This window comes from Papio anubis, chromosome 4 (assembly GCF_008728515.1).
Source record: "Papio anubis isolate 15944 chromosome 4, Panubis1.0, whole genome shotgun sequence".
NCBI classification, from domain to species: domain Eukaryota; kingdom Metazoa; phylum Chordata; class Mammalia; order Primates; family Cercopithecidae; genus Papio; species Papio anubis.
In genome coordinates this window covers 52963953-52988924 of record NC_044979.1, presented here as the reverse complement: position 1 = coordinate 52988924, position 24972 = coordinate 52963953, and the positions used below count along the sequence as shown (strand labels likewise).

The window sequence follows — 24972 nt, the reverse complement described above, 5'->3', positions numbered from 1 at the left end:
GGAAGCTCTTGTTGGAGATGAGTGGAAACATCTTAGGGAACATCATTCCAACTAACAAGGAAGAGGAAGCATTTCAGGGAAGCCCTAGAAATAAATTTGCATGCTCGCCTGACATTTCTACAAACACTTATTCTATGTGTTAGGTGCTGGCCTGGGGCTAGTCTCTGACAGATCCTTAAGGGAAAGATTTATTGATAAAATAATATTATTGAAAAAACATCAATCACAGCAGCTGGCATTTATTGAGTATTTACTCCATGTTAGGTACTGTGCTAAGTGCTGTTCATTGATTGTTTCATTTAATCCTCACAGCAGCCCTGCAGAGGTGACATTATCTCCATTTTATAGATAAGGAAATAGAAGCTCAAAGAGGTTAAGCTATTGGCTCCCAGTCTCACAGTATGGGAATGCTGGAGCCAAAACCTGAACTCAAGTCTGCTGAATCTTAACTCTTAGGACACTGTGCCTTTTTAAAGAGGAGGGCAGCTGGGAGAAAGGGAGACAGGCAGGCAGGGAAGTAACAAGAACTCTGAGGTCAGTTATGAATAAATACCCGTGGTGTAGCATTTACCAAATGTCCAAGAACCAATAAAGAATAGAAGCTCCTGTCTACAATGAGGATCAGCTAGGACAACAACATACACACTTAACACAATGAACGAGCCGGACAGTAGAGTGAGCTGATGTAATAAAGGGCTAACTTGAGCCAGACAGTTAGAGAATGGGATGGCATAAAGTGACATGATTAAACAGGCAGAAAGGGCAAAGCGTGCTAGAGGAGGGAGCCATGAGCTCTGGCTAAGGTGCCAAGGGCTTTCTCTATGAGGGGCCTTCCTGGGGGCGGGTGAGAGCTTGCCAGGGGCCTTAGTGCTGTAGGGTGGGAAGGAGAACTCCAGCTGCTCCAGGACTTGGTAAGTTGGATATGCAGGAAGTTCAGGGGGCTGGCAGCTAGTGGCACCTGTGCCAATGGGGAACCTGGGGTGACTCAGTGTGGGAAACAGGAGGTTATTGGTCTCACCCACTGCCCTCATCTACTCACTCATTTATCCAACACTTATTTATTGTCATTGACTATATGCCAGACACTGGGGTACAGAGAAATGAATGTGATGATTTATGGCCTCAAGGAGCTCACAGATCATGAAAGGAGACAGGCCGAGACTCACAAGCCCACAGTACACTTGGCAAGTGATAAACAGGACATGTATGTGGCTCATGCTGCGGCAGAGGGCAGGGAGAGCTTCACCAGGATGACCCCAGAGTAGGTTCCTGACAGATGAGCATAAGCTTCCAGGCAGTTGCAGGCGGAGGAGTAGCCCAGGTCGTGGGAACAGCAAGAGCAAATGCAGTGCAGTGAGACGTGCTGGCCTGGTGAGGGTGCCACGGGTGGGTGAGTGTAGCAGGGAATGAGGATGCTGGGGGGAAGGGCAGGAGATAAGGCCAGAGAGGTGCGAGGCAGGGTTTTACCATGTGCTCATGAGTATGAGAGAGAGAATGCAGAGAGCAGTGATCGGTGCTTGTTTTGGAAGCAATGCTGAGCTTGCTGGAACACGCCTGGAGGTGAGAGGGCTGCTGCAGGGTCTGGGGATGCAGGGACAGAGAGGACGCAGGACCCGAGAGACATTTATTTGGAACTGACCACTGTGGGAAATGACTTAGAGCTTCCTGGCTTGGCTTACTGGGAACGGGGGGAGACAGATGGGAATGCAGGTTACCTGGTGCTAGAGACAGAACTGCGTCCCCCTGGACTCATGTGCTGAGGCCCTAGCCCCCAGTGAGGTGGTATTAGGAGATGGGACCTTTGGGGAATGATGAGGTTTACATGGGGACCTGAAAGTGGAGCTCCATGATGGGATTAGTGCCCTTATAAGGAGAGGAGGAGACCCAGGGCTCTCTCTGCCCAGAGAGCACCCGTCCACTCGCCACGTGGGCACCCTGATCGTGGGTGTCAGCCTCCAAAACTGTGAGAAAGAAATCTCTGTTGTTTAAGCCACCCAGGCTATGGTACTTTCTTATAGCAGCCCGAGCAGACTGAGGACATATGGGGAAGAGAGCTTTGTTTTGCAGCCTACTGAGTGTGAGAAACTGATCTGCAGTCCAAGAGGCAAGCTGGGGCCAGCGAGACAGAGTGGGGACATCGTGAGCAGGCGGGGGCCATGGTGGGGTTGTGCAGAGTCTCCCTGTGAAACAGTGTTGTCTGACAACAGGGTTAAGGCTAGAATTTGGGGAATACCAATAAACAAGAAGATGAGAGGAGGGAAGGGGCCAGTGAAGGAAGCTGAGAGGAACGCTCGCAGAGGTAAGAGGTGAGTCAGGAGGAAGTGTCCAGGAGGACCCAGCAACAGAGTCAAAGGCACAGAGAAGCCACGTGGGAAGCACTGCAGTGTCCGCCGCCTCTGACAAGGAGTGAAAGCTCTGGGGAAAAAATAGGGTGTGGAAGTCAACTGGCAGTTGCTCTGGGGGATGTACAACTAAGAAAGGGTGACTTGTTTCAATTTTAAACTACAAATATGCGAACGGGGCTTTAGTCTGCAAGAAGCCAGTAGAGCCTCCTTTTCCCTTTTGCCATCTTCACCTGGCCTCCTGGGCCAGGGCACACTGCCATCCAGGGGTCCAGCCAAGCTTCCTGTGCATGGATGACCACCTGTTGTCCCAGGAGTTGGCACTGTCCAACTTCCCAGCATAGCTGCCTTTCTGCTGCCCCGCCACAATGCCAGCTACATTGGGTGCTGACCACATGCCACACACCTGCTCCACAAACATCAGTTGGTGTCCTGAAGAACCTCACGAGGGAGACTTGACCAGACCCAGCTTAGAGGTGAAGAACCCAGGCTTTAGAGAAGTCAAGTCACCTGCCCGATGTCACACTGCTGGTCAACGCTGCGCAGAATTTGAACACCGTGTGTCAAACTCCACCGTGCTTCCCTACCTCAAAAGAGCCTTTCATTTCTTCCTTGAAAGAGCCGCCCCATACTGACACAAACCCATGCAAGGTGAGAACAGGACACACCTTCTGACGTGGCACTCCCGGGTAGACTGTGCAGGGATGGTCCCCCAGTTGTTTACACCTTCCTATCTTCACACCCTTCGGTGCCCTCTTCTCACATTGATTCTGGGCTCAGTCACAGGACATACTTTGACCAACAGACCATCATCAAACGTGACAGATACTTACAAAATACTTCTGCACTGGGTTTGTGTGCCCTCTCTTGTTCTCCTTGGAACCCTCATGTGGAAAGCCCGGGCTGGGCTGCAGTGGCGTGGACAGACCCACACGGAGCACGAGTGAGCAGTTCCTGCCCAGACCTCTCCAGACCGAGCAGCCTCCCAACCACCAGACAGGTGAGGGAGGGCCTCTCTGCCCATCCAGCCCAGGCTGTGCTATCCACACCAGAAGAAACACCCAGAAGACCCACAGGATCACAGTAAGTAACGTTTACTGTCTGAAGCCATCAAGTTTTGGGGTGGTTTGTTGCATAGCAAAAGCTAACTGATCCAAGTCCTTAAAGAAGGCCCGAGCCAGCATCTCCTTCTAGCTCGGAAGCACTGGAGGATAATTCGTGGATCTCTAGTGTCCACAGACTCTTTCTGCAATGTCAGAACCACCCAAGAATACCGCACTGTCCTTGGCCTGGAGGGTCACTGTGCTCCTAGAGCGCGGCAAAAGGAAGAGGCCTTTATATACCTTCTCCCCGGGACACACAAGGACCTGCAGGCAGCCCTGGTGGGTGCCAGGTTACTCAGGGACAAGGTGACAGTGGCATGCTTTTGCCATATTGTCCCCAGCTGAGTGTTTTTCCACTGATGCGAAAGGAAAAGAGAATTTCTCTAGTAAGCTCTACTGCAAAGGCTCTGAGGCAGCATTTCATCAAAGGGTGCTGGGGAGCACTGGGGAGACAGCAAAACCCAGCAACTTCCAGCTCCACTCAGCAAGGAGCTTGCTGCTTGCTGCTTCCATTTCCAGAGAGGTGGAAAAATGAATGAGCACTCAGGAAAGCCAACCTGATCAGCGGCACTTTGACAAGATGACAAAATTGCTCCCTCCTCCAGTCCAAACCCACTCTTTGTGGTGAACTATTATGGGAAGGAAGCATCAACTAATTAGAAGCATCTCTGGGACATGAGAAAAATCAGCACCTAAAATGCCTAAGCAGAGAGAATTCCTTGTTAAGAAGAGAGAAAACAAAACAAGAAACTGCTAGGATGTCACTTAGCCCAAGCATATATATAAAGGGAGGAGGAGATAAGAATTAATTGGGACAGGAGCTTCTACCCAAGTGACATAAAAGACACAATTATTTTTGCTGCTTTTACAGATCAAGTGCCCCTTCCAGGTGGGGATAGAGCCCTGGCACCACCCACCATTTTGAAAAATGACTTTTCAGTCTTTGGTAGTTCTAATGAAGCTTGAAATTCAGATGGTTCTTTTGTTTACTCCCCGTGTTTGGGAAGCTCTAGCCACCTATCAAAAACACCACTGTCTGGATTATTTATTTCTCATTGCCCAACCTATGAGGCATAGAAGCGTTTTATGAAGCCAACATGTGAGGCGTTTCTCCCAAGGAAAGGTGGATGCACCTCCCCATATTGCAGAGCCCTTTTATACTATGGTCCTTTGATAATCTGGATTTTCACAGACAGGACTGATGCCTGACTTGGAGCAGGGCAAAGAGCCCTGGAAGTCAGAGGTTTCATTCTTGTCATCCTCTTTCATTAGCAAGCTGCGAGCACTTGGGTAAGTCCCTTAACCTTGAGAAAATTCAGTAAAACAAAGGGTTAGTGACTAATATATTACATCCTTTTAAAAAAACAAGTTGTGGTTTAAAGAGCCCCACATAACATGAGATCTACCCTCTTAACACATTTGTGAGTGTACAGTACAGTATGGTTAACCATAAGCACACTGTTGTAACGCAGATCTCTAGAACTGACTCAGCTTGTACAACTGAAACTCCATACCCACTGAGCAGCAACCCCACTTCTTCCTTCCTCCGGCCCCTGACACTCAACTATTCTATGCTCTGCTTCTACGAGTCAACTATCTTAGATACCTTGTATCAGTGGAATCAGGCAGTATTGATCCTTTATGACTGGCTTATTTCATTTACATAGTGTCCTTGAGGTTCAGATATATATTCTTACAATAATACTGACATGGTACTCACTGTTTCCATGGCAAGTGGTTACATATATTAACTTACTTAGCCCTCACAGAAACCCTTCGAGGTAAGGTAGCATGATCATCTCCTTTTGATAGATGAGGAAACTGAGGCACAGGGAGGTGAAGTGAGGTGCCTATGCTTACCTGCTATGTGAGTAGCTCCAGACTCCTTTTTTCCCCCCCTCAAGACAGGGTCTCACTCTGTTGCCCAGGCTAGAGTATATTTATGCTATCATAGCTCACTGTAGCTTTGACCTCCTGGGCTCAAGTGATCCTCCCAACTCAGCCTCCCGAGTAGCTGGGACAAAAGGCACATGCCACCACATCCACCTAATTTTTTAAATTTTTTGTAGAGACGAGGTCTGACTATGTTGCCCAGGCTGGCCTCAAACTCCTGGACTCAAACAATCCTCCAGCCTTGGCCTCCCAAAGTGCTGGGATTACAGGTGTGAGCCACCACACCCAGCCCAGACTCCATCTCTTGAACATAACACCATGTTCTTTCTGTACAGTTTAAAATTTCTATTTTAGCAAGTAGGCTCACAGAGATACTGAAGTCACTGAGGACGATGGCAAAAGACGGGGCAGGGAGGATAAAGGAGATGTGATGTCGGAGAGATCTACCCTTGCATAGTTCAAAGTGGTCTTTCACAGCAGCCAGAGGATGGCCTTGGAGCCAGGGAGACCTGGGCCCAGTCCTGGCTCTCCCCTGCTCTAGGTACTTGGGAAACACCAGTGACCAAAACTGACAAGCCCCTTGCCTTGTATACATCACATGCTAACAGGTGAGACAAACAACAAACAATACATATTCCCCACAATGTCTGGTATAGAAAGGGGAAAGTGTTACTAAAAAAAACCACTGGAGCTGGGAAGGCTGGGTGGCAAGGCTGGCTGGAATTGTAAAAAGGGTGCCACTGAGAAGGTGATATCTGAGCAGACTAGAATAAGGTGAGAAGGTAGATTGTGAGGCTGGAGCACATCTAGGGGATGGTGTTTCGCACAGAGGGAAGAGCTAGCACAAAGGTCCAGCGAAGGGGAGAGTCTAGGACATATGAGGGAGAGCAAAGAAGCTAGCCTGTGTGCAGGAGCCAACATGAGCCAGCGTAGAGGGCACTGAAGCTGGGGATGGCATGGGGGCGGCGGAAAGGCTGTAGCAGTGACTCTGAGTGGCGTGGGAAGCTGTGCAGGCTTTTGAGCAGAGGAGTGACATGAACTGATACTTGGCTTTTATAGTAATTTAGGTGATGGTGGCTCAGATCAGGGCAGCAGAAGTGGAGGTGGGGGAAGCAGTTGGTTTTGAACCTAACCTGTTTCCTGGTGGACTAGATGTGGACAGGAGAAAAAGGTGGGAGTCAAGGATGATGCCAACAGTTCCATCCAAAGCAACTGAAGAATGAAGTGGCTATCAGCTAACCTAGAAAGGCTGCAGATGAAGAAAGTTGCGGGGTCCCTGAAAAGACATGGTGAAGTCCTATCCAGTACCTGTGAATGTGGTCTTACTTGGAAACAAGGTCTCTGCAGAAGTGATCAAGTTAAGATGAGGTTATTAGGGTGGGCCTTAATCCAATATGACTGGTGTCCTTATAAGATGAGGAGAAGAGACGCAGACAGGCCTGGAGGTGATGTGAAGGTGGACAGGGAGAACACTGTGCGATAAAGGAGGCAGAGCCGGGAGTGACGCAGCTACAAGACATGGAAAGCCAAGTTTGGCCAGCCACACTGGAAGCAAAGAGGAAGGCGTGCAACAGATTCTGCCCTGGAACCTTCAGAGAGAGTGCAGCCCTACCAACACCTTGACTTTGGACTTTTGGTCTCCAGAACTGAGACAGAAAGAATTTCTGTTATTTTAAGCCATCTAGTTTGTGGTACTTTGTTGTGGCGGCCCTAGCAAACCATTACAGGGAGGAATCCAACAATTCAGTTTTTCACACGTTAAATGCTGGAGATGTCAAGCAGGTGGTGAGACGTCTGAGTCCTGAGTTCAGGAGAAAAGCCCAGGCTGCTGACAGGAGTCTGGGACATGTATGCAAATAGAATGCATTTATAGTCATGGGGCTGGATGAGGGCAGCAAGGAATAAAAGTATATATGGGAAGAGAAGAGGGCCAAGGACTGAGCCTGGGGCACTCCAAAGCTGAGACTGGGAGAAGCAGAAACTAGCAAAGGACTCTGAGTTGGAGCAGCCCAGGAGGTAGGAGGAAACCAAGAGTGCCGTGGCCTGGGGCCTGCATTTCTCCCCTGGCCCCACAGCTCCTGGTGGGCCAAGGCCTCCCTGCTGGCCTACCTCAGCCACCTCTCCTCTTTCCCTCACAGGCTAAGTCCCAGACAGCTCACTGAACAGACCACTCTCAATGGCCCCCACACCTTGTCTTCAGACAAACTGCCTCCTCTGCCAGCTGCCCCTTTCCCTCCTGTTTTCTGGGTCTCAGCCTAAGAGCTCCCCTGCCCTGTGAACGCTTTGGACCACCCCAGGCACAGGGAGGCACCCTGCTCCCTTCTCAAGCCCCACTGGATGCTACCCTTGCCTCAACCTTAGTGCTCATCTCCTATCCTGGGGTTGATGGGGATGTCTGTCTCTGTACACAACCAGCTCCCTGGCACAGAGCAGGCCTGCAGCAAGCATTTGCTGAAACTGATGAATCCAAACACGGATGGCTGAAATGGGCCTCATAATACGGGTTATGTTAATAACCCGTATTAACACTAAGTTTGGAGTCAATGAAAACACATGAACTTTAAAAGTAAAGTTTCTTAAGTTATATCTCCCCTTCTTGTACCTGTTAAGTTGATTTCCAAGTCTCAAGAATAGTAGTTTACATATATTCCTGTTAAACTTTTAGATCTTGAGAGATCTAACTTAGACTAGCAAGATATTCGGGTCTTGATTCCATCAGTTTCCATACTAGTTTTCAGGCTTAGCTTTCTGTTCTCCACAAACTTTACTGAGCACATCATCAATGTCTTTACTCGAGTCCTTAATATGAAACGAAGCAGGACAGGGGCAGGAAAGAAGTCTGTAACATTTCCCTACAGTTGTCCCTCTGGCTCAGTTACGGCCCACTCACTGTACAGATATTTACTAAGCACCCACTGTGGCATTGCTCTAGGTGTCAGGAATTCATCAGTGATAAACAAAGATCTAGCTGGGCACAGTGGCTCACACCTGTAATCCCAGCACTCTGGGAGGCTGAGGCGGGTGGGTCACTTGAGCCCAGAAGTTCAAGACCAGCCTGGACAACATGATGAAACTCTGTCTCTAGAAAAACCACAAAAATTTATCTGGACATGGCACACACTGTGGTCCTAGCTACTTGGGAGGCTGAGGTGGGGGATCATCTAAGCCTGGAATGTCGAGGCTGCAGTGAGCTGTGATTGTGCCCCTGCACTCCAGCCTGGGTGACAGAGTGAGACCCTGTCTCAAAAACAAGACAAAACCAAACCAAACCAAACTAAACCACCCCACCACCAAAACAAAGATCCCTGCTCTCACTGACTTCTCCACAGATACCGCCTTTCAACCTGTTAAGAATTTACCTACTTGTATGACTTCATGTAGATTCCATCTTTTCCACACACATGACAGACTTTTCCCAAATGCTTTGTTAAAACCAGAGACACTATATCTATAATATTCCCTGGCCTCCTAGCCCAGGAGAAAAGGAGATGGGATTTCTCTGGTGTACACAGTTCTTAGTAAACCCAGGTTGGCTCCTGGTGTTCACTACCTTCTTTTCTAGTATTCACGATCTATAATTTTAACAATGCACACTAGACTCTTCCTTTATCTGTAAATTCTGAAACTAAGTTGTTTTTTTTTTTTCCCTTTTCTGGAAACCAGAAAAATATTTGGCCGCTTTCTGTTTTTTGGGACCTCTCCTTTTCTAACTCTGTTAAACTTACCAAAAGCAATTTTCTCTTTCTCTCTCTCTTTTTCCCCCCAGTATCCTAGGATGTCATTATCCGAACCTGAATTCTGAATTTGAGATAGCTGGGTGTTTTCTGATAATTTCTCCATCTCTCCTGGACTCCAATTTCCTCCCACCAGTATGAGTCCCACTTTTCCGAGTCTCAAATCTTTCTTTTTAATGCCCCTCTAGCCTCAATCCTCTCTTCCTCTCTTCCTCCATTTCACCTTACACAAAAGCTGTCCTTCCAGAGGAGACTTCATCCTCAGGAAATCAGTCTAACAAAACCAACTTCACAGCAGTCCCCATTCTCTGTAGGGTCCCACATCCATCAGGTGCTCAGACTCTGCCCTTTAGGATGTATCCTCTCTACCTGGGGACCATCCAGTGTTTTCTCTCACTCGGCCTCCAACGGTGATCCCAGTGCCAGCAGCTGTGCTGATGGACCCCCTGACACTGACTTGGCAATTCACTATCCTCACCTCAGTGAGCTTTTAAAAACTCAATAAACTTTATCTTTGCCCCGCCTCCTACCACTTGAAGCTTTGGTGGCAATGATGATTGTGATGATGATGAAGATGTTGAAGAAGGGGATAGGGAGAAGGGAGAGAAACTATCAATTCAGTGTTTTCCAGCAGGATTGTTTTTTTTTTTTTTTTCCCCCCAGGGTCTATGTCTGAGGAATAGGAAAGCTAGGATGCCTGTATGCATTAGCATAACTATTGGATTATATTTACATATTTTAGGTTATTAATAGGTACTTTATGATTACTTGACTTTCAGGCAGTTGCTTTTTGTTTTTAGTTTTTTCTTCTACTTCTTAATTCCTCCCTCATTAGAGGGGCTTATTGACTCCAATGCTTAGAAATCCTTTAAAATACATGTGAGGAAGAATCATGTATGAGAAAGGAGGGCAGAAGAGTCAGAAAGGGGATTGACAGAGTTGCAAAATACTTGCAGAATTTAAAAGATAACATTTTAAGTTGTCTCTCACTCCTCATGGCTAAACATTCAGAAAAGATACAGAAAATCTCATGTACAAATAAATTCTTTAAATAAGAAGAGAATGTTCTGAATGGCTTCCTCCTGGGGCTTTGTATTTATTACTTGGTTTCACAGAAATTGCCAGTCTAGAACAATCAGTTCATAGGACTGTTACAAAATATCATTTACTATTTACTGAAAACATATAAGAAATGGAACTGCTGCTAAGACAGGGTGGGGGGCAGCAGATGGGACTGGTCCTTTCTGGGGAGGGGGACCCACAATGCTCTCCTATTCCTCTGTCCCCACCTCAGTTTTGCCTCTTCAGGGAAAAGATGTGAAATCACTCTTACACGGATATAAAGGTGTTCATTTCCTCTCTCTCAGACATTCTGAAAACTGCTTACTTGTGCCTGAAGAACCAGGTATTATGGAGTGAAGAGGGGGAGAAGTACCAGGTGCAAGACCATCTGAGAGTCAGAAATCATTGAAATCTCACATTTGCATTTTGTGCTTGGCTCTAGGAAAAGGTATGTACACTGCAGGCTGACTTTCTACCTTATTATTAAGAGTTGTGTGATTCTGAAACCCCTAAATGTTCTACACTGAGATCACTTAGCTTTTTAAAAAAATGATGAAGAGGATATCTCATAAACTTCCAGAGAGAAAAACAGGTTGCATCAAGGACTTAGAATGGCACTGGGCTTTTCATTAGTAACACCAGAAGCTGGAAGGCAGTGAAGTGTTAGCTTCAAAAGTTGGAGGGGAAATTATTTTCAGCTGAAAACTCTATACCCAACTAACCATTATTCAGACTGAGGGAAGGACAAAGGCACTTTCAGACCCACACGGCATTAAAAACTTTGCCTCCCAGGCACTTTCTCAGGAAGCTGTCAGAGGATGTACTCTCCCCTAAAATGGACAAACTAAAAAGTAGGAAGAAATAGGTCCAAGAAAAACAGGGATCTAAGCCTCAGAGGCACAGCGAAAGAAAGTCCCTGCATGATGCTCGGCAGCTTGCCTAGGGAATGACAAGTCTAGGCTGGAGCAGGAGGTGGAGGATTCGGGAGTTGGGGACCGAGAGTTCACAGGATGCTTGTGAGCATTTGGCAGATGCCACTGGTAGGCATTTGGGAGAACGTGCAATGGGTATCTCATAGAAAAAGTAGTCTTTTAAGGGCGATTATTAACTAAAAGAAAAACAAAAAGTTATATAAGAAAGGAAACCGAATCCCAGTACAATAGTTGGCTCCTTAGTGAATAATATTTAAATCACCATCATACTGTAAACACTGACCATGAATTTTGCCCACCTGTATAGCTTTACTGGGAGGATGGGGAGGAGAAGTGAGGGTGGGTGGTACGAGAGGGCCAAATTCTTCTAACAGGAAGTCAGTAGATAGTGTTTAAAACCAATAAATCAGGAACGCAGTCTAAGCATCTAATTTAGAGGGGTCAACACCAGAAAAAATAACAAAAAGATTTTAAAGAGGTTGTTCTGGGGAGAGGGTCTGGAGGCCGGGGAGAATCTGAGAAGGGCACTGGCTGAATTTTAAACTGCTTTTAGAAAACTCTGATAGAAAACAATTTAAGGATGCACTGCCTTGAGATTTTTTTTTTTATTATTATACTTTAAGTTCTAGGGTACATGTGGATAATGTGCAGGTTTGTTATATATGTATACCTGTGCCATGTTGGCGTGCTGCACCCATCAACTCGTCAGCACCCAGAGATTTTTATATATACTAGCTTTTAATAGGAGAAATGGGGTGACAAAGCAACTCAAAATGAGAGGTTGGGGTGGAGGAGGAGAAAGAGGAAGTATTGCAAAATTCTCAGTGTGAAATGGTTCAGATTCAGAACCTATAAATGTGATTTTCCTGCTGCTGAAAACTTCCAAGCACAGCACTCCTGTAATGCTCCCTTCCCCACAGCCCTCAGGGAAGGGGCCCAGCTGCCAAGAAGTTTCCCAACATCGCTGCCACCCTCACCGTACCTGTTCCTGGCCCAAGTGGAGGCCCCAGTGGGAAATGTCTGTGCTGTCTCACCTTCAGTTGGGAGCTGGAATGTTCTGGAAGGTTCGTTCCTATGTGGGACAAGCCAAGAACTCTAAGGAGTTCTAAGCTAAGTTCTCTAAGCCGAGAACCCTGCAGAGCACTGCAGAGCGCGGGGAGCACAGTGAGATGCAGCTGATGACAGCTGTCACAAACATTGACCACTGAATTTAGAAAACAGGGGGAACAGGCATGGGTCACTTACCAGAATTTTACCCCAGCAGGCGGGGTTCTGGTGAAAGTAGTCAAGGAGGGGAAGCTCAGCAAAGAGGATACAAAGGATATTTTATTTAACCGAGAGCTTCTCCTCCTAAAGGGCTGTAGACATAAAAAGGCAACATTTTCCCAGTGGACTAGGAAAGTGTTAAATTATACTGGTGTTTACCCTCTCATTTCCAAGGCCTGGGAGCGGATGGGATATTTATTTTTATTATCTCTCTGATGTGTTTAGAGACCCTAATGAGGGCAGAAAGTAAACAAACATTTGATTGAAAACAGAGATTTCAATCAAATGTGCACCCTCTACCTATTCAATCAAATGTGCACCCTCTATCAATCAACGTGCACCCTCTACCTATTGTTGATACAGGAGAAAGCAATTTCAATAAGATTGAAACAATTAGACTTGAAGATTGCTGTATGCAAACCACATGAAAATGGAAGCCTACTGCTCAGTGTGTAGAAAAAAATAAACCACTGTCTGTTGGTGGTTTTTTCTTCTGATTATATTAAAGTAAATGCTTGCATGTTATATTTACTGAAGTTGAAAACTGTACTGAGGTTATGTAAGAGAATATTCCTATTCTTAGGACACATACACTGAAGTAATTGGTAAAATACCACGAAGAATGTAACTTGCCCTCAAATGGTTCAGAAAAATATTATGTGCGACTATTAAAAATATATCTGGATCGGTCTCTCTCTCCCCTATTGCCTATCCCCAAGAAACAGAAGGACAAAGCAAATGGAGCAAAATGTTAACAATAGTTGGGCCAGGGCAATGGCTCACACCTATAATCCCAGCACTTTGGGAGGCTGAGGCTGGAGCAATATTCAAGGCCAGGAATTTGAGATCAGCCTGGGCAACATAGCAAGACCTCTATCTGCCTCCCCCGACCCCAAAAAATAAAAAATTAGTTGACGCAGTGGTATACACTTGCGGTCTCAGCTACTCCGGAGGCTGAGGTGAAAGAATTGCTTGAGCCAGGAGTTCCAGGTTACAGTGAGCTATGACTGAGCCCCTGCACTCTAGCCTGGGCAACACAGCAAGACCCTGTTTCAATAAATAAATGTTGAATTTGGGTAAAGGCTATAGAATGTTCTTTGTGCTATTCTTATTTTTGATGTTTTTGGAAATTTGAAATTATTTCCAAATAAGAAGTTAAAAGTCATATAAAATCAAATGAAGCTGTAAGAAAATCACTGAGGTTTCACAAGCATTCCAAAAGCATCCTGATGAGTGCTGGATACCAGACTCTCAATTTAACAAGATGCCTGGGCTAAAATCCTTGTCTTTTTAAATTAAAAAAATTTTTTTGAGATGGGGGTCTCACTCTGTTGCCCAGGCTGGAGTGCAGTGGAGAGATCTCAGCTCACTGCAACCTCTGCCTCCTGGGCTTAAACAATCCTCCTGCCTCAGCCTCCTGAGTGGCTGGGGCTACAGGCATGTGCCACCACGCCCAGCTAATTTTTGTATTTTTTGTAGGGATGGGGTTTTGCCATGCTGGGGATCCTCATGGGATCCTCCTGCCTCAGCCTCCCAAAGTGCTGGGATTACAGCATGTGAGCCCCCACGCCCAGCCCCTTGTCTTTTGAAATAGATTTAGAATCAGTATAACAGTCTTAGAATGTTCAAGGTGAAAGCAAACGACTCTTTCAGGGTTTAACTCTGTAATGGCCCAAATTCAAGGCTGAATGATCAGCTGTCCTAACACAGCTTTGGTTTAAAAGAAAGGAACCATCTAGCTGTCTTACCAACTTAAGATAATTCAGAAAAGGAGGTCCCCAAAAGTTTGGGCACTACTGGGTAAGTCTGCAGGCTCCAAAGATGCAGTATGCATTGAAGCTGGCATGTACTTGGATAAAGCTGCATAAAAATGCATAATGTACCCAGGGGAAATGCTTTACCTAAAAACTGGGGTACCAGAACCACTCAGGACCCCAAAACACTGCAGCTAGAAAAGATTATGACTCTATCTCTTGTTGTTAAACACATGGGGACAGCTAATCTACCCATTGGATTTTTTTTTTTTTAAGTTCTAGGGTACATGTGCACAATGTGCAGGTTTGATACATACATATATATGTGCCATGTTGGTTTGATGCACCCATCAACTCATCGTTTACATTAGGTATTTCTCCTAATGCTATCCCTCCCCCAGCCCCTCACCTCTCCGATAGGCCCCGGTGTGTGATGTTCCCCACCCTGTGTCCAAGTGATCTCATTGTTCAATTCCCATCTATGAGTGAGAACATGCGGTGTTTGGTTTTCTGTCCTTGTGATAGTTTGCTGAGAATTATGGTTTCCTACCCATTGGATTTAATTCAGTTTTTAAATTTCAGGATCAAAGTTACTCTTGTGGGGAGGGGATCAGTCACTGGGAGGGGTTCACAAATGGCATCTTGGTGACCCTACAAAGGGTGATGGCCTCATATGAGTTTGTACATTTGTTTTCTTTCAGTATCCGGGTTGACTATGTAACAAAAAATTTGTATATGCTGGATATTTAACAATAAAAAAGTTTAAAATTAGAGCAAAGCAAATTGCATTAACTTGTGTTTGGGATTAAAAAAAAAAAGTATCCTTTCCCAGGGGGCTGCTGAAGATGACAGAGGGGCAGGTCCTGGTGCTCGATGGTCGAGGCTATGTCCTGGGCCGCCTGGCGGCCATTGTGGCTAAGTAGGTACTGCTGGGGCGGAAGGTAGAGGTCGTGCGCTGTGAGGGCATCAACATTTCTGGCTATTTCTACAGCAACAAGTTGAAGTACCTGGCCTTCCTCCGCAAGCGGATGAACACCAACCCTTCCCGAGGTCCCTCTACCACTTCCCGAGGCCCCTACCACTTCCGGGCCTCTATCCGCACCTTCCGGCGGACCTCGAGGCATGCTGTCCCTCGAGACCAAGCGAGGCCGGGCTGCCCTGGATCCCCTCAAGCTGTTTTAGGCATCCCACCGCCCTATGACAACAAAAAGCGGATGGTGGTTCCTGCTGCCCTTGAGGTCATGCATCTGAAGCCTACAAGAAAGTTTGCCTACATGGGGCACCTGGCTCACGAGGTTGGCTGTAAGTACCAGGCAGTGGCAGCCACCCTGAAGGAGAAGAGGAAGGAGAAAGCCAAGATACACTATCGGAAGAAGAAACAGCACATGAGGTTATGGAAACAGGGTGAAAAGAACGTGGAGAAGAAAACTGACAAATACACAGAGGCCCGCAAAATCCATGAACTCCTGATCTGAGCCTAGTAAAGACTGTTTATTCCTTAAAAAAAAAGTGTGTGCCTCATTCAGATGTCCTCCACCCCATCTGATCCTAATGCCTGTAGGTCACAGCAATAGAAGCAAAGCCTTTCAAACTAATATTCAAGAAAATCATCAAAGTGTACCTATCACCAGGAAGTCATATTCGCCCGCCTTGGCCTCCCAAACTGCTGGGATTACAGGCGTGAGCCATGGCGCTTGGCCGGGTTGGGTTTTTTTAATTGCATATTTCCCTCCATGTCCTTGGAAGACTCAGTTATAATAAACCAACATATCTCATGTTGAAATGTGATTCCCAATGTTGAAGGTGGGCCCTATTAAGAGGAGATGAGATCATGGGGGTGGATCCATCATGAATGGTTTAGCACCATCCCCTTGGTGATAAGTGAGTTATTGCTCAGTTCATGCGAGATCTGGTTGTTTAAAAGTCTGGGACCTACCCTCCACCCCCTTGCTCCCACGCTCGCCATGTGACATGCCTGTTCCTGCTTTGGCTTCAGCCATGATTGTAAGCTTCTTGAGGCTTTCACCAGATGCCAAGCAGGTGTGTTGGTGCCATGCTTCCTGTACAGCCTGCAGAACTGTGAGCCAATGAAACCTCTGTTTTTGTTGTTGTTGTCGTTTTTTGAGACGGAGTTTTGCTCTTGTTGCCCAAGCTGGCGTGCAATGGTGTGATCTCGGCTCAATGCAACCTCCGCCTCCCGGGTTCAAGCGATTCTCCTGCCTCAGCCTCCTGAGTAACTTTGATTACAGGCATGTGCCACCACACCCGGCTAATTTTGTATTTTTAGTAGAGATGGGGTTTCTCCATGTTGGTCAGGCTGGTCTTGAACTCCCAACCTCAGGTGATCCACCTGCCTCGGCCTCCCAAAGTGTTGCGACTACAGGCGTGAGCCACTGCACCTGGCTGAAACCTCTGTTTTTATAAATTACCAAGTCTCAGTTATTCCTTTATAGTCATGCAAAAAAACTGACTAACACACACCTGCTGCTGCTGCTGCTGCTGCTTTAAGGTCCTGTGCAGTGAGTCTGGGTTTCTAACCTCAAGAGAGTGGCTAGCACAGGAGATCGCTAGTCTCCTTCCAATTTTGTCCTGTTGAATGGCATAGAAGATTGGTTATATGGATATCAGAGAGAGGAGTCACTAACAAAGATGAAAATGTAGGCCGGGCGCGGTGGCTCAAGCCTGTAATCCCAGCACTTTGGGAGGCCGAGACGGGTGGATCATGAGGTCAGGAGATCGAGACCATCCTGGCTAACACGGTGAAACCCCGTCTCTACTAAAAAATACAAAAAAAAAACTAGCCGGGTGAGGTGGCGGGCGCCCATAGTCCCAGCTACTCCGGAGGCTGAGGCAGGAGAATGGCGTGGACCCGGGAGGCGGAGCTTGCAGTGAGCTGAGATCCGGCCACTGCACTCCAGCCTGGGAGACAGAGCGAGACTCCGTCTCAAAAAAAAAAAAAAAAAAAGAAAATGTAGAACTCATTTGATAGGTGGAAGAGTAGGGTGGTTTCTGGTATAGGTTTTGGAGACAGCAATCTGAATTTGAATTGTGGCTCCACCATGATTGTGAGCAAGCTATTTAACCTCTCTCACCTTCAGTTTCTTTAACTGCAAAATGGAAATGGAAACAGTGAGGATTAAATGGGATCTCACATGGCAAAGACTGGTATAAAGCAAGTGCGCAGTACAGTTAACTGTGATTATTGCTCCTGTGCTCACAACACTTCCTTTAACTGGTGCTTGGAACATCTTATTTTCCCCTTGCATAATTAATCCTCTACTTTGGTTGATGCCAGAAATGCAGTTTTGCTACATGGTGACATTGCACATACTCCAAGCGTGTAAGCCCCAGACACCTTTCAGTGACACGGCTGTAGGGCTTAGTGACTTGCCACCAGGCAGCCCACATAATTGTCTTGCTGAAGTCATAGAGCCCTTCCCTATTCTTCAGCTGGACACACTGAAATTCTTCGAGTCTCAGGAACAACATTGCTGCTTCTCAACAATAGATTTACTTTCTCAAAATCCATAATGTGAGCTGGGCGCAGTGGCACACAGCTGGAGCTCCAGCTACTTGGGAGGCTGATGTGGGAGGATTCCTTGAGCCCAGGAGTTTAAGGCAGCCTAGGCAACACAGCAAGACCCTATCTCCAAAAATAAATCCATAACGTCTATAGTGTGGATAACATAACACCCTTGGAGCTGTAGGGAGAAAGGTGCTCTCCTGTGAATGGAGAGGATGGTACTGACTAGCTGCAGAATTTGGGCCTGGGTTGCTTTATGGTTTTGTCTCTCTTTCTAAGTAAGGATGAGAGACTTTCACTGCTTCACTTGTCCACCTTCGCATCATTACTTCTTATGACCCACAGGAAGGATATCTAGGGTGACAGAATAAACTCAGGGAGAAGTTATTGGCTGGGGCATGGAGGTAACTAATTGGTCACACAATTGAGTTTGCATGTTGAGTGCTGAGTGCCCTGCAGTTTATAAAACACCTTCATTCTCACAGCCACCCTATGATGAGGAAGCCAGGGAAATTGTAGTGTTTTTATTACTTTACAAATGAGGAAACCGAGGCTTAGAATTAAGTAGCTTGCCCAATATCTCATAGCTAAGCAATGGTGGATGGTATGACCAAGTCCTCATTTCCATCCTCCCAGTGAGTTGTTTCTAAGTGAGCTTTATACGCCCAAGATCATCTATTAGGATGGGGAAACATATTAAAACTTCTCGTTCTAGTTATTTTTAGCTTGCCTTTTTAACTTTTAAATTTTGTTTCATAGTATCAGTAACGTATTAGACTAGTATGTGCATGTAATTTATAATTAAATACACATACTTTTGGGTTCCAGCTCCAAAAAATTTTACTGATAAGGGTGCATGATTAAAATAGCTTGGAAGCCACAGCTCTAAGGAGGAGTCTTGCTAATACTGGAGATTAACAGATCCTCTGGCTCCTTATCTTTTTTTTTATTTTTATTTTTTTGCTATTATTACTTTTGGTCAGGAACTTTTACTGGTCTGTGTTCTTCAGATTACACCACAATCTTGTGAAGTGGTAATCCTGATTTTCTAGAGTAGCAGAAGGTGTTTTCTATCTCCTACAAAGTCTAAGGCTGACATGAATCATCTTTTGTTGAAAGGCTGTTCCTACCGGGCGCGGTGGCTCAAGCCTGTAATCCCAGCACTTTGGGAGGCTGAGACGGGTGGATCACGAGGTCAGGAGATCGAGACCATCCTGGCTAACACGGTGAAACCCCATCTCTACTAAAAAATACAAAAAACTAGCCGGGCGAGGTGGCAGGCACCTGTAGTCCCAGCTACTCGGGAGGTTGAGGCAGGAGAATGCCGTAAACCCGAGAGACGGAGCTTGCAGTGAGCTGAGATCCAGCCACTGCACCCCAGCCTGGGTGGCAGAGCAAGACTCCGTCTCAAAAAAAAAAAAAAAAAGAAAGGCTGTTCCGGTGCTTTGCAAACATGATGGCTCCCAGCTCATACAGCAGAGGCAACCCCATTTCCGTATCATTTGTGATCACTTACAAATAGCAAAGGTTCAAGTAAGCATATGGGTTCCTAGGTGTCTGCACCTTGGTTCTTGAATCATAACAGGCCCAAGCTTCTCTTTATAGGTTTATGTTACTAACTAGACTTGCTACTGTGTGGCATTCAAGAGCATGGTACTTCTAATAAGCACTATATTGGAAGGAATTATTGTCTGATTTGTTCATTGCTCCATCCCCAGCAGTGCCTGGAACCCACTTGGTTCCACTGTCTGTTGTCTGGCTGAATGAGTGGTGGATTAATGGTTACTCCTCAATTTTATCTTTTCTCTTGACCAAGACACCCCTAAAATGACAGTAAAGAAGTGTAAAAGAGTGCAAAGACAATGGAAATGGGAGATATCAGCAAACAAGCACATGTTTTTGGAAGACAGGTGAGGAGTGATTGCTGACTGGGCAGAGTGGAGGAAACAGTGACCTATGTGTCTACAGAAAGGAGTATGGATGCGAAGTGAGTGTATCTGCCTGGGATATAACCCTTGGGAGGCCTGGGAGCTGGAGGCACTGTATACTTCAGATGGCTGGGACGATGTGAGGGGAGACTGCTTGAGAGTCTGAAGGTTTGTTTATTGGAGAAATGGGTTAGAAGAGGATCCAGACCAGGGGACAGGAGGCATGGTAAAGTGATGGGGTGACGGGAAGGCTAAACAGAGAAGATGGACTGAGGGTGGCCACTCTCATGGCGTGATGCCCTCGGGCCTCTGCCTCCATCTGCTCTTAGAGCATGCTCCAGGCAGGAAAAGGGATAATTCATCTCTGAAAAAACAGAGAGGAATTCTTTTAAGAAAAGGCCTCCACATGCTGGCAACTGAAAATTCTCTAAAGAAATGATGAGTTCGCAATGTAATCCCCTTATACAATGGGCCACCAGTAAAAAGCTCCACTAAAACACCCTGAACCTCCAAGCCGCTTGTAGTGCCTCACTCTTAAATATGAATGGCCAAGGATCACCAGACATTTAAAGAAAGCACCCACCTGAAAGAGACTGAGACACAATGACCAGGAATAGAGGAATACAGAAGCTACATGACGAGTAGAAGAGAACTTCAAAAACACTTATTAGGCCGGGCGCGGTGGCTCAAGCCTGTAATCCCAGCACTTTGGGAGGCCGAGACGGGCGGATCACGAGGTCAGGAGATCGAGACCATCCTGGCTAACACAGTGAAACCCCGTCTCTACTAAAAATACAAAAACCTAGCCGGGCGAGGTGGCAGGCGCCTGTAGTCCCAGCTACTCGGGAGGCTGAGGCAGGAGAATGGCGTGAACCCGGGAGGCGGAGCTTGCAGTGAGCTGAGATCCGGCCACTGCACTCCAGCCTGGGTGACAGAGCAAGACTCCGTCTCAAAAAAAAAAAAAAAACAAAAAAAACCACTTATTAATGTCCTCAGAGAGAGAAAAACCAAAACCAGGATGCGATGGTAAGAGAAAAAGCAGAAAACAATCAAGAGCTCTTGGAAATTAAAAATATGATAGGGTGACATAAAAAAATCTTATTAGAAGGCTTACAAGAGCCTTCAAAAAAGAAAACAGAAGCAAACAGAAAGTAGAAACTGATAGAGTTTTACAATCCCTAAGGTTCAATATCTGACAAAAGGAATTCTAGAAAGGAGAACCAAGTAAATGGGGAGGAAGAAATTAAAACAAAACAAAACACCACCAGTACAAGAACATTTTCCAGAATTGAAGAATATGCATTTCCAAATTAAAAGGGCCCACCAGTGGAGTGCCCAACCCAAAGAAAGAAAAAAAGACCTCCATGGGCGTGAACCCGGGAGGCGGAGCTTGCAGTGAGCTGAGATTGCGCCACTGCACTCCAGCCTGGGTGAGAGAGCGAGACTCCCTCTCAAAAAACAAAAACAAACAAACAAACAAAAACCTCCATGGCACATTATTGAGTAATTTCAGATCAACAATGATACAGCGAAGATCCTATAAGCTTTCAGAGAGCAAAAGAGGTCTCACACAGGACTGGCATCTCATATTAAGAGTGACACTACAGCCAGAGGACAATACGAAAATGGCTTTAAAATCCTGAGGGAAAATTATTTCCAACTTTGAATGTTCTGTAGCCACCAAATTACTAATCAAGTCTGAGGACAGATCCAAGACATTTCCATATTTTGACAACTCAAAAAATTTACCTTTTATGTAGGATGCCCCTGGAAGAGTAGTCCTAGCAAAAGAGGGAGTAAATTGAGCAGGAGGAAGACAGGCTTCCAGTCAGTGGACTTCCCAAGACAATGGAGAGGGAAGCAATTGTCACAGAGCAGCAGCACAGCAGGCTGAGGGTCTAATGGGCTCCAGAAAATACAGGGGAATTGATGGGTTTATCCAGTATGTCTGACCAGCTGGGCAAAAAATAGTGACAAGATATACCCAATCTAGTGGGCAAAATTAAGGATAAACATATAGGTAAGAATGCAAGTAAAAACCATGAGGCAATAATTTTAGGACAAGCAAAAACCTACATACAAGAGGAAGTGGAATTGCCAATATTACCTAATATTGGTAGACGAAGACAGAGTCAATAGGCATGTTTTTAAGACACAAAGACATAAATACTCCTTGGCTTTGTAAGTGAACAGTATAGATGCCTCTCACTATCCAAATACTTAGCCTTCATCCTTTAGAAGGGAACAGATTTGGATACTTTTCTGGAATCTGTTCCTCATCATTTGAAATTCCACTACTCACATCTGAAACCCAGACACCAAATAAATTTGGATGTACAGTGTCTCTCATTTTCTGAGCTTGTTATCTGACTTAGAAACTGGATAGATTCAGATACTTGATATTTACAAGCTTGATGTAACCACATACCTTCACTGAGAATGGAGAAGCCTTAGGGAAGGGATGGAGGAAGGAAAGCAGGTGGAGATGTGTGACAGCCAAACCCTACTCTACATGATGGAAGGTTCAGAGATCACCTAAATACCTAAAACCAATAAATGCAGAAGTACTCATATGCATATACTTCATAGAGATATGGAGTAAATCCTAGAAGAAACAGCTGAAAGAGTGAAAAGTCGTTGCCTCTAGGGAGACAGGATTAGCAGTGGGTAGAGACAGGGCAAGGGACTGCCATTGGATTAAGTTTTTAGTACAACTTGGCTTTTAAACTGTACATGTATTACTTTGGGGGAAAAAGCACATAAAAACTTTAATAAGAACACTAGCCTGGAGAACTGTGTTCTGTCTCAATGTCTGTCACCAGCCAACTGTGTTTGGTTGAGCAAGACACTTTGATCTCCAGGTCTCAGTTGCTTCATCTATAAAACAAGGAGTTGGAGTCCTTCCCAACTGTCCAATTCTATGACTGCATGGTTCTAATGTGCAAATTTGGGTTCTCTGCCAATGTTGGTGGTGTCATCCAAGCTTGAATTACTGGGCTGTAATATTACTTAGCATTGTGCTAAGAAAATAGCATTTTATTACATAGATATATATCTATAAAATGGAGACATCTGGGAAAATGTGCAATAAGAGAGTCTTGTTATTTGCGAGAGAAACAGAGGAATATAAATTGTGACTATTTTGCAGAAGAGTGCGATATGGAAGAAAACACAGGATCATCAAAGAAGATAACGCAACATGGCCACCAAGAAACAAACAAAGCAATAATAATCAAACAGACAAGGAGGGTTAGACCCAGACCAGGTCTAAATGAGACAGAGGCTAGGGAATGGAGAAATAGGACCTTCCCAAGGTATTTATGCAGGTGAACAGAGAAGTCTGAATGGTAGATGATTTTGGCAAAAGCTTGAGACTGGGGATGAAAAATGATGAGAAAGATAGAAGCTGTAATATTTTACAAGAGACTTACAAATATTTTACCTTTGGGGATATAGAAGGAAGAGCTGATAGGGTTTGCCATCGAGGACAAAGATATGAAAAAAACACAAGACAGCAGGGACCACCTGAACTACAGATGTCCAGGAAGCACAACATCTCAGAGTGAGGCAACCTTGGATTCTACTCCAACCCATGTTTAATATATGCAGAACGGAAGGTGAGACTGAAAAGGAAAGGATGGGGATTCTGTCTTTGCTGGCATAAGCAAGCTGTGGGTCAAGAATACAGAAAAAAATCTGACAGTCAAAGTACCATCCATATTTGCTGAAATTGACTTCTCTTGTTGGATTTGGAACCTCTTTCCAAAACAAACAGCAAACTTCCTTTAGATTCAGGCAGTAAAATTCATTTTTATATCATTCATTAAACATTTAAACCATTCACTTAAAAAAAGAACAAATATTTTTATTGTGGTAAAATAAACCACTCATTCTTATGGACACAGTACTCTTTCATGTCTTTAGGAGAATAATAGCAAAGGTTTATTGAGTACTTACAGTTCAGAGACCATTCTAAAAGCTTTATGCAAAATATAGTTGACCCTTGAACACCATGGGTTTGAATTGCATGGGTTCACTTATACACCAAAGTTTTTCAACCAAATGAGGTTGAAAATACAGTATTTGTGAGACACGAAACTCGCCTGCACAGAAGGCTGACTTTTCATATATTCGGGTTCCGCAAGGCCGACTGAGGGATGTGAGTAAGCACGGATTTTGGTATACCCAGGGGTCCTGGAACCAATTCCCCATGTATACTAAGGATGACTGTATCTTGTTTAATTTTTTCAACAACCCTATGAAGTAGCTACTATAGATCCACAATCCCTTATCCAAAGCTCTTGGGCTTAGTGGTTTTCCCAAATTGAATTTATCAGGTTTTATTTAGTAAGGTCATATGGTGTACATTATACAACACCAGAGCAGTCAGGGGCTGCATCCTATAACATAGGAATAATCATACTAATTTGGATAAAGTGCATAATAAATAGTCATATGTCAGTTCAGGGCAGACTTTGATGCCAAATTAGTGTGCCTCAAATTTAGGGGGAAAAAAACTAACTTTGTTTTCAGAGTGCTTGAAATGCATCCTTCAGAAACGCAGATCAGAATTTTTATCCCTATTTGATAGATGAGAAAACCAAGGCACAAAAAAATTACATAACTTGCCCCAAGGGTCAGGGATTGACCCAGGCAGTGTGGCCCCAAACCTAGGTTCTTAACTGCCCTTGCCATATTGCTTCCTTCTATGTGGCTCACAGTTTAGGGTTGGGTGTAGAGGGCATAAATTACATTTTTACCACACAAGTAGTTAAGCAACCTGGTATTCAGAACAACACAGAGTCCTGCTGATATGGAAGACAGCCAGGTGACATCAACGCTTCCCATCCCTGAAGGACAGGGAGAATGACCTGGAGGAAGCCCAAGGCGTGGAGTTGTCCATAGCAGATCTTGAACCAGAAAGGCTCCAGGCACACACAGCATCTTGGAAAGGGGCTGTGCTTGCTTTTAATCCCATGGGATGAGGAAAATACAACGAAGTCCCAGATAAACCAGGTAAATATGGCCAGCGAGACGGGTGAATATGAATGTAAGAACTGAGAAGGCAACAAAGAGAAATAATGACTACTGTTTATCAAACACATACTCTATGCCAACTACTGTACTAAGCACTTTGTAAGCAATATCATGTTTTTTCCATGCAAAAAGTTTCTGAGGGAGAAACCATTATTATTCTCATTTTGTAGAAGAGGCTGAAGCTAAATGCACACAGTCCACAGTTTGTTGGAGGCAGAGCTTAAGGGGAAGAAAGAGCTGGTGGGAGAAAAACTACAGGGTTTGGAAGCTAGAAAATTCACTGAGTGAGATGAGAGCTGTGAGCACTGACAGTTTCTAAAGAAGCAATACATGGACTCCACCGGCAAGGGTATTCATGGCTTATGCAATGAGAGCTATTTTCTATGAAGATACTTCTC

General features: G+C 45.3%; 1 protein-coding gene, 1 long non-coding RNA gene and 1 pseudogene across 13 annotated transcripts in view; 2 read left to right on the top strand and 1 right to left on the bottom strand.

Annotated features, from left to right (window-relative positions):
- ATXN7L1 (ataxin 7 like 1) overlaps positions 1-24972 on the bottom strand; it is a 271623-nt gene that overhangs the window by 198616 nt on the left and 48035 nt on the right. The window lies entirely within an intron of this gene.
- Positions 826-23375, top strand: LOC103883142. 2 transcript variants are annotated; one of them, XR_645261.4, is made up of 4 exons: positions 826-911; positions 10440-10582; positions 19426-19519; positions 22994-23375. It is a non-coding gene; the product is annotated as an uncharacterized LOC103883142 (long non-coding RNA). The 2 variants fall into 2 exon arrangements; XR_645260.4 differs by lacking the exons at positions 19426-19519; positions 22994-23375 and adding an exon at positions 11987-13342.
- LOC101013670 lies at positions 14932-15595 on the top strand (annotated as a pseudogene).